This window comes from Lepisosteus platostomus, chromosome 5 (genome assembly GCF_059453375.1).
Source record: "Lepisosteus platostomus isolate fLepPlt1 chromosome 5, fLepPlt1.hap1, whole genome shotgun sequence".
NCBI lineage: Eukaryota > Metazoa > Chordata > Actinopteri > Semionotiformes > Lepisosteidae > Lepisosteus > Lepisosteus platostomus.
Window position 1 is genome coordinate 20,227,264 of NC_142615.1, and position 15,237 is coordinate 20,242,500.

General features: G+C 41.2%; 1 long non-coding RNA gene and 1 other non-coding gene across 2 annotated transcripts; one reads left to right on the top strand and one right to left on the bottom strand.

Moving 5' to 3' along the window:
• Positions 1-616: 616 nt before the first annotated feature.
• Positions 617-689, top strand: trnak-uuu (transfer RNA lysine (anticodon UUU)). Its single transcript has one exon. It is a non-coding gene; the product is annotated as a tRNA-Lys (tRNA).
• Positions 690-6,703: 6,014 nt separating this feature from the next.
• LOC148664637 (uncharacterized) lies at positions 6,704-7,740 on the bottom strand. Its single transcript, XR_015936525.1, has 2 exons — positions 7,673-7,740; positions 6,704-7,546 (listed from the first exon to the last, which is right to left on the bottom strand). It is a non-coding gene; the product is annotated as an uncharacterized LOC148664637 (long non-coding RNA).
• Between the last annotated feature and the right edge of the window lie 7,497 nt (positions 7,741-15,237).

Sequence of the window (15,237 nt, forward strand, 5' to 3'; positions counted from 1 at the left end):
ATTTTAACAAAATCACAAATACAAACCTTTTCGGTTAAACTGTTATTCACTTACTCTAACGTAAATAAACGTTAGTGTCTTCCGGTGTGTGAGCCAATTTCTCCAAAAAATATTTGTTAGTCTGTCGGGAGGCTGTGCAAGGTGTTAAGAAATAGAATTTCGAAAAGACAAGCTCCCTAAGCTGAACATCAAGGCTGTTTTCTCTACAGAAATGCTCTTTAAATTTCAGCACTGTTGCAACTCCCTTTATAAAGGGTGTGCACACGTATACAACCAAGGCATTGAAATATTTTTTTTAATTATTGTTCCAAAAAACGTTCCATTTATTTTCTTTTTAATGTTGTTGATTAAAAGATTTTATTAAATGAGAAAAAAATCTGTGAAAAAAGGTCAAAATGCTATTGAAAAAAATCAGTAATGTGAGGAAAGATGGATTGTGGGAGCCCCTTAGCTACCCATGTCATGCTGTATTTCTCACTCATTCTACTGGGAGTGGTGCCGTCGCTTCTGGATAAAGTCTGTCAGTGGTCATTCCAGACGGGTCAGATATGACTGCTCTTCGGAACAAGAGACACGTGACTTGCGAGGATCCCGACAGTGTTGACCTTCTTTCAGAGCCCGGATAGCTCAGTTGGTAGAGCATCAGACTTTTAATCTGAGGGCCCAGGGTTCAAGTCCCTGTTCGGGCGGTTGTGCTGCTCTTATTGTGAATGTCATTCTTTTATCTTTCACTCTTCTAGCTGTACTGTGGTTATTTTAAATGTCCATTACTTGTATTTACAGTAGTGTATTTAGTGTTTCATTTCACAAACCGAAAATGTTCAAGAAGATCTTGTCACTCTACTCCACGTAATCATCTAAATTAAATCACAGTAGAGTACAGAACACGCAGTGAGGAGCTCACACAGTGAGTACTCTTGAATACGACAAGAGGAAAGGCACACTGCACATCTGCAGAACATCACGTCCGAGTTTACAGTGAGAGCAGAGGTTGGGAGCGACGTAGTTTTTTAATACTCGCTCGCTGAACGATCTCTCAAGAAACCTCGGTGGAGATTTAACGGGTGTCTAATAATCACGTTCAAAAAGATGACGATAAGTTTTTTTTTAACTAGGTAGCCTTAATGGCAACACGGTGTGAGTAGATCTTAAAGCAGCTGCAGAGTACCCGTAATGGCAACACACTGCTTTGAGTTCGGCTTTTCTTATTTCTTCTGCAGAACCAGTGGTATCGGAATATACTGATCCGCATAAGAAGCGCTTTCGGTTTTTGATCATTTTTATTGAGCACTGCTCTAAGTACCACAGGCCAGATGGCTGGTGGTCTAAGGCGTTGCGTTCAGGTCGCAGTTAACCCTGGAGACGTTTGTTAAAATCTCACTTCTAATAAAGTGGTCTTTCTCGTTAGAGTAGAAACGATAGAAGCCTTTAGCGGGAAAAAAAATCACAACATCTCGCATTTCACGTGTTTAATGTTAACTGTCTCAGTAGTTGCCTCGGTGATTGATGGCTCTTCTCCCTCGCAGGGTGACGGCAAACTTCTTCAGAGAGGGAGTCTCCCATGCACGGCTTTTCTTTATCAAGAGCTGAGACAACAGAAACAGACTTCCAACTGACATTAATTACTTCTTGAGCGTTTAGTTTAAAAGCTGAAAGCAGGTGAAAAAGTCTTTGGAAATGAAGAAATGACTGCTGACAGTAAACAGAGCTGACGCTCAGCTGCAGACAAGCGCTCCTCGTTAGTATAGTGCTGAGTACCCCCGCTTGTTGCGCGGGAGACTGGGGTACGTTTCTGTGACAGGGCGCTGGTTTAATTTTTTAACAACCTGAGTTCACTTAAAAAGTGTGTACTGTGTACTACGTTTCGGACTAGTTACGGCGGTAGAATATGGAGTTCATCTCCAGCTTTGAGCTCAACTGCAACAAGAAGTCATGCTTAATGTAGTATAGTGAGTAGACATCGCGAGACAACAGATTGAGAGAGTAGAAGGCGGGAATATATGGTGTAAGGGCGTGATCTGTGTAGTTAATAAAATAGTTAAACTAATATGAAAACGTCTCTTTATTAAGATACACAACATTTATGGCGACGAGAGATGAGTGGTTAACGGACTCAAAGCGAGCAGAACACGAACTTCTGAATTTTCGGACTTTTCGTTTAGCTTGCGCCATGGAAGATATGGCAGCCGCGCCGAGAAGCTTTGCTTATGCTCAGCTTTTTCCACCATTTCTACTGAACCTCGGAGCTCCGTATTTGTATACGGAATACAAGATATGGATGGAGTCGTACAGATTTTTTTAAATAGCCAGTGGATCTACAGAAGCTCAGGATGCCGTGAGACGGGCTACACTACTGCACTGTATCGGGGCTCCCGTGCAGCGGATTTTCGCCAACCTCCCTGGAGAAAAAGGTACATATGAACAGACTGTAGCTGCCTTAGACGCTTACTTTACACCGCGGAGAAATGTGGTTTTGGAACGGCATAAATTTAGGCAGAGAACTTAGTCTCAGGACGAATCTGTTGTTGCTTTTGTGACTGCACTAAGAGAACTGGCTAAATCGTGTGACTTTGGAGTATTGGAAACTGACATGTTAAGAGATCAACTTGTGGAAAAATGTGCACATAAGAAACTATAAATTGCTGCAGGAGGAAGGGCTGACTTTAGAAAGAGCTCTTACAGTCGCTAGAATTCATGAAGCAGCTCAAGCAGAATCAAGAATGCTTTCTGACCACAGTGACAAAGTGACACTGAACAGGGCGCTCGCTCAAACTTTACAAACAAAAGCTGAGCAGCCGGACGCAGTCATGCTAGAGATATAGAAGAACAGGGGACGGCTGACATTACATGTTAAAGGTGCGGACTAACAATGCACAAAGCAGATGAATGCGGAGCGTGAACAGCAAAATGTCTACACTTTAAGAAAACAGGACATTATGCACACGTCTGCAGAACATCACGTCCGAGTTTAAGGACAGCAACATCAGAGATTGGAAGCTAGGAAGTTGCAGGTCTGTTTTTTTATTATAGGTTCAAGAAAGTCTGCATACCTTTGCAAGAAGTATTTCAGAATCCCACTCAAATCCAGTATGAATGCCGGATAAATCTACATTGTACAATTAGTATACTGTTTGTCCGTTGAATCAAACACGCCTTATGAAGCATTTCTAAAACAGGAGAGATCGTTATGGAATGGGTCTTCCTGTAAAAATAAAATGACTTCACTATAAGCAGAGGTGTGAAAGCCTGCTCTACAGAAGAACTATAGCCAGAGATGCCAAAGAGGTCGAGATTTCACCACGTGAGAGAAAGCATCTCAGAAAACGAAGTTGCGGTCAATTCCACGCGTTATAAAAACACTAGGTCAAACAACAAGAGCTGAAGAGCCGCTGTTGAGAGTAACGTGGCCGAGCGCTCTAAGGAGCTGGCTTAAACCTCCAGTCTCTTCAGGAGCATCTGTTGGAGTCGCACTGCTACAGCGTATCTCCTTGTTAAGTATCCCTTTTACTGTTGTTGCTGCCTCCAGGCGATGTAAACCAGATTCAGAAAAAAATAATTTGAACAACATTATTCCCATGCTTTCTCGAAGGTCCAGTGGCCAAGTGATAAGGTGTCGGTCTTGTAAACTGAAGATTGTGGTTTCAAACCCCACCCATGCCTGTTTCAAAGTCTTCAAGAAAACTTGCAATGTAGGAGTCTCAATAGTAAGAGAACATAACTGTCGCCAGTGATTAATATTCTTGCATATCCTGCCTTGTTTTTTAGTCGACAAAGCTTGTCTCTCTTCACACCTATCTTCCGAATGATCGCCTCAGCATTGGGAAGGAACGTGCGCTTGGTACAGCCCCCGACTCCATGGTCTGATCACAAACAGATCGGGTGAGCTGTCAGTCCAGGTTGGAAGTAACGTTCGAAAGCACTAAAAATCTGACTTAGGAACAAGAAGACCATGTTTTTTTTAACGAGTAAACGATAAAATAATATACTGCCTGCAAGACTATGTCAAGTTCAAGTTCAAGTCCAAGTTTATTGTCATTATACTCATACACAGGTATATGGTATAACGAAATGCTATTTAGCTAGCTCTCGGACATAAGTAGTACAAGAAAAAAACACAACAACAATACAATTGTATAACAAAAGAAAGACAGAGACAACAGCCGATGTGCAAAAAAAAAACAATGGGCAGTGTGCAAAACAACAAAAAGGTAACAGGTTATGTGCAAAAACATGCATCAAAAGAATGGAATAAAGGGATAGAAATGATGGGGAGTGAGCTTTTTGACATGTAAGGTAGAGGTAGATTTTCAATGTGTGTTTGGGTTTTTGGTAAGAAAGAAGGCACTGTGAGGTTCAGGTCATAGGTGAGAGGTGAGGAGAGAGTGAGAGAGGCTGGGAGTTTAATAGTTCGATAGTGCGGGGATAAAAACTGTTTCTGAGTCTGGTAGTCCGGACCCGAATGCTCCGGTACCGTTTTCCATGTCATGCTAAACGCCACAAATTGTTCGTCCAGTTGTATCAATCGTCCTAAAGTTACGGAAAATCGGATGCGACTGGTTCACTCAGCACCCGTTTCTTCAGGATAGTCGAGCGGTTTAAAACCGCAAATTCACCGATTTGTGTCTTTTAAGCTTTGTGTTTCGCTCTCCAAATAGAGGCATGGGTTCAAATCCCACTACCGACAATCAGGCGTTTTACCCTGTCTTTTTTACCTGCCTTTACACTGTTTCAGTCTTGTTGTGCTCGCTGACAATCACAATACGAGGAAAACGGAGAAACTGCTTAGCAAAAACTTAACGGACAGAAAAAAGCTTCGTAAACACGTGAATGTGATTAGCAGCAGTAAGGTATGCATTCAAATGTTTAAGGCTGATTTATAACAGCAGCAGAAGAAAGGTGCAGCACAATGCAATTTGTGAGAATTCTCGGGTTTTTATGCTGCTTGGACTTCTTTCAAGCCTATGAGGTGACCCCCGTTTTATTTTCATTTTCAAACTTCAGAACCGAATAACAAAGAGGTTTCATGTGTGACAGCATTCCGTTGCAAATACCGTTTCCACGATGTATTCAGCGACGGGAATGAAATATTTTAGTGCTGGCTCAAATGCGAGGAATTTCAGAAAAACCTGGAAAAGCAACGCTTGCAGTAAATGACAAATTTAAAGCGTGTAGTCAGCATGAACAGAACAACGCAATGCTCTGTAAAACGATCTGAAGCCGCAATTACTCTTTTATCTCAGGCAGTTCATTCCCATACGATGTTTCCGCAGAATAAATGAAATGCCGAACTCCAAACATGTTGTTGCCATTATTGTTTCTCCTGCTGCTGTAGTTTTAAGCTTTAATCAGTGGGTATGTAATGTTGTAAAGGGGCTGGACTACTTTGTTCAGTCCAAATTCCATTATGTGAATTTATGCTTTTTTTTAATATAAGCATTAACAACACAATGCGTGCTCAAAAACCGTTACTTATAAGCTTAAGAAGCGGCAGTGTTTTGACAAAGTGTGGTATTCGAATAGTAAATGCTGAAGTGTTTAATACTTGCTTGTGAGCCTTAGATAAATTGCCTGCTGCAATTTCAGCAAGCGGAGTTCTGCTCAGCTGCCTGTAGTACACATTGCTGATTCCTTTTGTGAGGGCACGGGCAATCTTTCAACGATAAGGCTGACGTGCCTGTCGAAATTTTGTTTCCCTTTCACTGTGTTGTATTTTCCCTACTCGTACAACATCAATTGTGATGTCATCATTGCCCATTGGTTTGTGTCTTGTTATCATTATGTATTTTACATTACAGGAACTGAAGGTACTGAAGGGTAGGAACTGAAAGTACAGACTGTTGTAATCATCAGAAAGTTTTTTTTTCTGCTGTTTCCTGATGTATTGGTATTTGAAGGCTATTGGGCAGCAATGATTTATCTTCCTGAACTCGCTATATAACATATGGGTCCATGGTCATCTTAGTTTAGATTTACCTTTTAGAGGTGGTATTTTTCTCCATCGTTCAGCCTTCAGACATACTTGGAAAGTGTTAGGCACAGACATAATCTTTCTTAATCCCCTTTTATCCTGAGGTGACGTCCCAGGCACGCTTGCCCCCTGGGAATATTCACTGTGCTCTTCAGGCTTTTTTTCTGATTCTACACAGATTTTTTCTCCTTCAAACATGTCACCACTGTCTGTGCTGCCGTGTGCAGCCCATGCATCTTCTGTATCTTCTGATGAACTTCTGAGCTCTGTGTTGCCTTCCAAACTATGTCCCTCACTTTGACTTGAAATATGGACTATAGATTGTGTACTGTCATCTGGTTTGGAATCCTTACCAATACTCACCTCCTTCTGCGCCCTAAGCACTTGGATTCTTACTTTTTTTCTATCTTCATGCCAAATCACTGATAACCATTTCCTGTTGCTGGATCAATCCTCTCCAAGGACTCTGTTTGACAGTGTTGACCACATATTGTCATGCCACCTAATTTTTTTTCTAGCTTAGAAAACTTCAGAAATTCTTTGATCTCATTCCCTACTTCACCAGCCCTTGACCACAGGTCTGGCCTCCTACTCCTCTGTCCTCTTTTAACATGTGGCATTGCCAACAATCTGAAAAATAGGGAACACATCTGAATGAAGTGGAAACATAATTGAAATTCAACTCCCAATGGATGTTAATAGTGTAGGAGTGCAACAGATGTACAAGCCATTAAATGTTCTTATTTCTGTGTTTAATTTTTGAGGGACCCTATATTTTGATATAGCATCAATCACAAAACGGCATTCTGTCACTGTCACGACCACCAGCCAGGGGAGATCAACTCACAAAATAACTAACCAGTACCAGCAGCGGGTTAATAATAACATGTGTTAATCCACCAGCACATGCTCTGCTGTGCGGCAAAGCACTGTTTTAACCATTCAAACCCGCTTCCCGCTACTCGGTATTGAGTCTTCTCTTTGAGAGCACTACCTCGCGTTTACTCTGAATCTCGCTTACTGGTTACTGAACTCCCTTTTGCCTCTCGACCTTGGACCTTACCTTCTGTTTTGAATTGTTTGCTTCTCTCTGTATTTCCAGTATTTCGATCTACCTTTCACCTAACAATCTCGTTCTGGATTGTTCGCCTGTCTCAATAACTACTTGCTCCTGCATCTGCACAGGATCTGCATACCTTTTCACTGAGGATTTCTGACAGTTTTCTTCTTCTCTTTTCAGCATGGAATAAACCTATTACTTGTTCCTTGGAGATTACCATGTGCCAATACGATAAGATCACTGTATTGACCATATACAATTTCTTGCATTAGAAATTCCTATTTTGCATATCCCAGCTTGCTCTCCTTGAGACACACATACAGGGAGAGAAGCTGGGGGTCAGAGCGCAGGGTCAGCCATTTATACGGCACCCCTGCAGCAGTTGGGGTTAAGGGCCTTGTTCAGGAGCCCAATGGAGTAGGATTCCTCTGCCGACCGTGGGATGTTAACAAGCAACCTTTCAGCCACAGGTGCAGATCCTTAGCCACAGAGCCGCCGCTCTGCCAAATGTGCCAATTCTTTAAAAGAAGTCCAAAAAAATGCAAATTTATTTGTAAAAATAGCTGTTGTACAGAACATCAGTGGCTATTGAAGAGTACATACAAGCACAGAGACAAGTTAATAAACTTGGAATGACTACTTACAGCTCTGGAAAGACCGAAGATATTGTTTCCGGTTGTTAAGGAACAAGTAATAGGTTTATTCCATGCTGAAAAAAAAGAAGAGAGAAAACAATGTTTCGGCCGTGGAGCCTCACTCAGGTGTGAGAGAGAGAAGGCAGTAGGCAAAGGTAATGTAGTGGGAGAACAAAGGCTGGGAGGGAAGAGGGGTGAGAGGCGGGAGCAGGGGACAGAAAGAGAGGCCAATCAAGAGGTGTGAAGTCAGAATAGGTGTTGAGAGGTGTGAAATGAAACTTCCAATGAATGGAGAAAATTTAGTAGAATAGTAGTCTTTCGTTTAGAGAAGGGGTAAGGTGTGATCCTAGCTGCAGGATACGTTTGGTTTTGGTTTTCTTTCTAATGTATGAGTTCAGAAAACCATCTTTGAGAACACAGATGGAGAGATTAGAGTGGTCATGGCCATCAGAGGTGAAATGAGAAACAGTGGTTTTTGGAGAGATCTTTAATCTTCATAGCCCTGACATGTTCTCTGAAGCGGTCTCCAAGTCTCCTTCCTGTTTCTCCAATATAGAGAGAAACTGGGCATTTACGCAAGAGATACAGTAAATAAGGTTGCTGGAGGTACAAGATGCCATCTGGGTGATCCAGAATTGTCCTGAGGGGCCTTGAATGAGTGTGGTGTTGGATGTGTACTTGCAGGCGATACAGCGAGCTCTTTTGCAAGGGAAAGTACCTGGTGTGGATGGTTGCTGAGGGCGGTCAAGGGAGCTGTGAACAAGAAGGTTGTGCAGATTAGGTGACTGGTGATATGAGATGATGGGGCGGTCAGAAAAGAGGGCCCCAACAGAGGGATCATCCTGTAGGATGGAAAAGTTGTCGTTAACAGTCCTGGGGATAGGAAGTGTGTTAGGGAAGCACCAAAGGAATGCGGTTGTTACGGTGGGAGTTCCTGATTGGGTTGATGGTCCGAGGGGTGTTTTTGGCTCGGGCAAGGGCCCTGTCAATAACACTGCTGGGGTATCCTCTGTTGATGAAAAAGGAGTTCATTTTGAGGGTTTGGTTCTGGAATTCGATGTCGTCGCTGCATATTTGTTGTAGCCGAAGGAACTGTGAAAAAGGGAGAGATTTTTAGTATGTTTGGGGTGAAATGAGCTATACAAGATATCTGTGTGAATCTGTGGGTTTGTAATAAACAGAAGTGGAGAGTCTGTGGTAGTTGATGGAGAAGTTGATGTCCAGAAACTGAAGAGTAGTTGAAGATATGTTAACTATATATTTGAGGTACAGGTGGAAGTTGGTGAAATGGTGCAGGAAGCACTTAAGCTGATCGTTGGAGCATGTGGCGGCACTGACGCAGTCATCAATACATCGCTTGTAGAGGTCAGGGACATAGCCAGTGTAGGAAGCGAAGAAGCGTTCTTCTACCCAGCCAACAAAGATATTGGCATAGCTGGGTCCCATTCTGGTGCCCATGGCAACTCCACTCACCTGTTGGTAAAAAAGATTATTGAAGGAGAATGCGTTCAGTCTGAGAACCAGTGTTTCTGGTTGTTGTCCTTTAATTGATCTGGCACCAAAACATTAATCCTAAACAGTCAAACAAGTCCATGTGATGAAAACCCTTATGCTCTTTAATGTTTTTTTATGCACTAATTTCCCCCCCTCCCACTCATCAGCTTTTGGATGAGAGATTCTGACCACTATATAAGATCAGAAGCAGTAGAAGAAACGGGCTTCTTTTCTGCTTATTTAACACACTCCTAATGCAAACAACACATTACGAGTACAATGGAAAGTTTGCACCAAATGGGATCAAGCAATTTAAAACATATGTTCAGGGTACAGGAAAGTTGTTATAGAGATGAATGGTATTCATGAAACAAATAATGTTGCAAAAAACTTTGCCAAAAGTCACAACCCATTTAACATTCATCAGACAGGTTGAATCAGTTGGATATCTCTTAGGTTCAAAATGCACTCAACGGCTGTATAATGCAAGCTCAAGAGTCAAAAGAACAGTAGTGAACTACAGTTCTTACAATAATAAACAGCCATTTGATCTTGTGAATGATCTATCATACACCCTTGAAATGATGTTACAGATTTGGAAGTTTGCACAGCTTGTAGTCTTTCTAACTCCATGAGTCACACAGACAGGGAGAGAAGCTGGGGGTCAGAGCGGGTTGGCCACTGTGCTCTTGTGCCAAACAGGTCATACAAAGACTGCCATTCCTTATATCTTTCCCTGAACCTGTGCGTCACTTCCTCACCTTCCAGAAGCAAAATATCGAGCTTCCACACACCCTTCCCCACAGTAACAGCTGTTGGAATAGAAATTGTACATGACAGCAGACAATGGTCAGAGAAAAAAAAACAGGGGTTAGGCCTGTGGTCTTGCAAGTAAAATCACGTATCAAACAAAAGGCGTGAGGCTTGGGTCCCATTAGACTAGTGCCTTGTGAAACCTGCCCTCCCCTGACTATGAAGTTTGAAGCCATCTTTCAGTTTAAAATCTTTACATAATGTTTGCAATAATATTGATGATTTATCAAATTGGACCCGCCTCTCGCCCCTCATTCTGCCTTCTCTTTCTAAAAGAGAATTAAAATCCCCAGCTAAAACCACTGGTTCCCATCCCAATAAATATACTCAGTTCCTGAATTAGGACATATCTGTCATGTGAGCAACTCAGACAATATATATTTAAGAGTTTAAATTAGACATTCATGAAACCCAGATACACCACCAGTGCTCTCCCTGGTTTCACTACAAGGTGCTGACGTACCTCTACCATCTTATTTTTAATTAGAACAGCTATACCATCAGATTTATTTTCTTTGGACCCACTCCAGATTGATGGGCCCAATGTCCCCAGTTTTTCCATTTACCTTCCTCACAAATGATAGGATATTCCTTGCCCTTAACTTGGAGCGAATGCTTCTCACATTTATTGACACAATATTAAGAGCCATACTTAAAGTAGGACCAGGGGAGACTAAAAGCTCTGGCTACAATCATTCAGTAGGTGACACCTACCCAACAGGCCTCCCCCCCCTTTTGCTTTAATTGTCTCCTCCTCCACCACCCCCACAATCCATAGGATATTTCACCACCTGCCCTCCTTGAGTCTTTGGTTCTAAAGCTTGGTCAGTAAGATCACATATATTAGAGACATCTAAACCCATGGGAGAACCTACCCGAGGACTCGGAAAATGATCTTCCCTCACTCTTCTACTCGGAGTTCAATCATTTTCTAAATCCAATGTCTCTTTTAGACTGCACCCTCTGTTCTGTACATTTCATTTGAGCACTTTCAGTCTCCACAGGTGGCAGGCTATTGGAAGAGCAATGGTCTTCCCAGTTTTGTTCTATTTGCAAAGGAATTTGGACAGTCTTTAAACACATGACCTTCACACTCACAGAGATTACATTTCCTCACGCTTGTACATTCAGTATATGCATGTCCAATTTCCTTGCACTTAACACACACCACCTTTGTACAGGCATGCACAAAGTGACCCAGCTCCCCACATCTCCTGCACGGTTTTGGCTGCCCTTGGTAGAACACAAGGCCTCTATTTTCACCTAATCCAATCAAAGAAGGAATGTGTTTAAATCCACCATAACCATTTTTTGTCTTCATGCAATGAAACAGGTACTCTCCATGCACAGTTCCAGATGCCATCATCATCCAAGACTTTCTGAAGCTCACCTTTCACTAAACAATACTTAGACAACCATGTCAAAACATCTTCCTTCATCACCATCTCATTAAACATGCGAACAATCACAGTCCTATTAATTAATAATAATTGCTTACACTTATACAGCGCTTTTCTGGACACTCCACTCAAAGCGCTTTACAGGTAATGGGGACTCCCCTCCACCACCACCAATGTGCAGCATCCACCTGGATGATGCGACGGCAGCCATAGTGCGCCAGAATGCTCACCACACATCAGCTCTCAGTGGGGAGGAAAGCAGAGTAATGTAGCCAATTCATAGGGGGGGATTATTAGGAGGCCATGATTGGTGAGGGCCAATTGGAAATTTGGCCAGGACACCGGGGTTACACCCCTACTCTTTTCGAGAAACGCCCTGGGATTTTTAATGACCACAGAGAGTCAGGACCTCGGTTTTACATCTCATCCGAAGGACGGCGCCTGTTTACAGTATAGTGTCCCCGTCACTATACTGGGGCATTAGGACCCACACAGACCACAGGGTGAGTGCCCCCTGCTGGCCCCACTAACACCTCTTCCAGCAGCAACCTTGGTTTTTCCCAGGAGGTCTCCCATCCAGGTACTGACCAGGCTCACACCACATTAGAAAGATCCATCAGCTTCTGCCATTCAAACATTCTAATCAGGCCCACATCTTTTTTTCTACTCTATTTTTATCCAAAATTGTTCCAGTAACTTCGCCGATTGAAACTAATGTCAAAACCAATTCCCTTCAGCAAAGTGATTAAGCATTTGACATCTAATGCCTTAATCCTTTCTGTAACACCTTCCTTGAAAAGTCCAACCGTGAAATATCACCCGAGTGAGCCGAACCCTCACCACCCTTATACACCAAAAGTGAGCAAAAGTAACGGTGCATGCCGACTCTACAGGCCGCCATGGCCGTTACAAATGTGTCAAAAGCAAACTTAACCTAAACCGAAACCTCTGCTGTGCACCAAACCCACCAAAACCCTATTCCCTTAATCTTACACTTATACAAAAACTCCACTCTCGACTTCTGGGTTTAACCCTTTACATCTCAAACACTGGTTAGAGACTCAGTGTGTCCCAGGCTCAGCGGTTATATAGGACAGGACTTGGCGAGCTGCAGGTGAAACTTGTTGTTCTGCGCTCCCCGTGCGGAATGCTCGTCTCCTCCCTCCAGACTCATCAAACCGCCTTCATACTCTACAGCGGGAAAAAAAAACTCCCTTTACTGTCTTCATACAGTACATCCCTCTTAAATCCCAGAAACACAGAAACTCCGGGGCGTTTCTGTGAGTCAGTACTAGGTTTCTCTGTTCGAGGTTACAAGCAGAAACAATAAAAGCGCTGAAAGCAGGAAGTTATTTCTGCTCGTAGGCATAAATGTGTAAAAATAAATGTTCTGATTCCTAAAACCTAATAAAATCCATGTAAGTCTCCTTTTCGTCCCCAATGCATATAACTGAATATAAACCAGTCACGTTCAGCTACTTTTCTGATGTATATGAATACACTAGTTCTGGTGCAGCTCTTACAACAAAGATACTTAAGAACTTTTTTTTCATACGAGCTCTTGCCGTTTTTAAATTGAATATTTTTTCATTTCAGTAAATCACACGAAACACCAGCAACACTCATTGTAAGCATCTGACCAATCACATTCCTGAATTTTAAACCCTTTTAGTATTTATTTTTAACTTGTTTTATTTTTTTAAAATTTTAAAACCTGTTTTAAGTATTCTTGCCATTTTTAGCATATTGTAAGTGGATTTTTTCAAATATTTTATTTTTTAAATCATATCAACCCATTGTAAGTTCCCATTGATAATTCCTGAGCTTTATAACTGTGTATTATTTCTTTTTACCTTTTTTAATTTTTTTATTATTTTACAGAGCTTTTTAATATATTGTGAGCATTTTAGTGTAATTTTAAAATAGGACTATCAATGCTCCTGACTTTTAAACCTGTATTTATTCTGATATTATTCTCTCCACCTGCAAATGAGGGAGGTATTTGATTTTAAATTTGTTGATTTGGGGGGAAAATGTACATTCATTTCCTTGTATGTATCACCAGTGGGAAACTTTTTTTGGATGAATTGCATTTTTGGATGAATTGCAATCTTTACTTCAAGGCCTTCAGGCTGATATAGAAATGACGGGAGATTTAAATGACACATTTGATAAATCAGACAGGAACAGCATAACATCTAAAATGGCAGAACCCTCTAAAGTACTGAAAAAATTCCGGCACATTCATAATAAATACAATTTATTTAATTTAAAGCATAAAATTTGCTTTAAAAAGAAAACCACAATTTGTACGATATCATATTTCAATATCGACATTCAGATGAAGAATTTGAGGATTTGAATATCATTGAAAAGTACATCGATTTTGGGACAATGTTTGCATCTGAATAATCCTTCCTCCTGGAAAGAAGGAAAAAAAAGTTTTGAGTCTCAGTCTTCAGGACCCCCCCCAAAAAACATGCACATTTGTTTCTGATGTATTTTGGATAAAGATATAACTCTCATAGAAGATACATTTTATCAGTTGAATGCAGTCGATACTTTCGACTTTTTATATGATGATAGGACCTACTGTACATTTAGGCCTCAGTACTGATAACACTGCTTCTATTGATGGAGTAGAAATAAGTGATGTACTGGCAGTTTTTTTTCTGAGGTAAGAGGTCCTAGAACACCTCCTATAAAAATGTTAAGATTCAGAGCAAGAAATATTTTTCCACCTCACCTAATGCTATTGCATTAACGAGGCTTAAGTTGGTTTCTTATTCGCCAGCTGCTGCTTTGTGTTTTTCGTTCCATCTTAAATGCTACTGCTGTGATGTTATGTCGTCTTTCGCCTGTAGATGGCTCTCTACAGTCATTTTTAAAAATACTTATCCGGATGTATTATTGTACATTTCCTCAGTAAAGGGGAATATGTAAGTAGAGACTGTCCAAATTGCATTTTTGTATGAAACACATTTCAGAAACACAACTCACAATAAAACAAACTGGCATGTTATACCACGAGTAAATAAGACAAAGGCAAAACGTAAATTCACTGGCACTTCCTGCATATTTTCCACGACCTTGCCTTCTGATCATAAAAAGTCTCAAACTCTTGCATTTTACAAGACATTTTAATATAGCAGTTTTAAATGGGACATTTAGAACATGGCATATGAGACTATATGGTTAACTGAGGATGAGCAGAGGGTGATCGAACCTACCTCCTGGTTATAAAAATGTCTAAAAATTCTGACACAGATGTGTGAGAGACAATGGAAAAGACTATCAAAATCCTGAACTTCAGGACATTGTACTGTACCGTTTTTTTTAAATACGACCCTCTGAACATGGCACGAGAGAATACATTGTCAAATGGTAAATGCAATGTTTGCTATATTTCTAGGGCCCTCCCTCCTGATTTTAAAATCATCTCATATTTCTGACATCAAGGTGTGAGACACAATATAACAGACTGTCAAAATCCTGAACTTCAGGACATTTTATGATACCATTTTAAAAATATGACCCTCTGAGCATGGCATGTGAGAAAATGGCATGTGAGAATGCATTGGGAAAAGGTGAATGCAATTTCTGCTGAATTGCTATTGCCCTCCCTCCTGATTACATACTCGTCTCACAATTCTGACACTGAGGTGTGAGACACAATGTAACAGACACTATTAAATTGTGAAGTACAAGAGATTATACTGTTACGTTTTTTTTAATATTGACCCTCTGGCATGTGAGGACTTGTAGTCAACAAAATAGCACACATTCTGCCAATTTGCTTTGTCCCTCCTTCCTCGTTACCAAAACATCTTAGTATACCGACACTAAGGTAAATGTCTCTAAATCCAG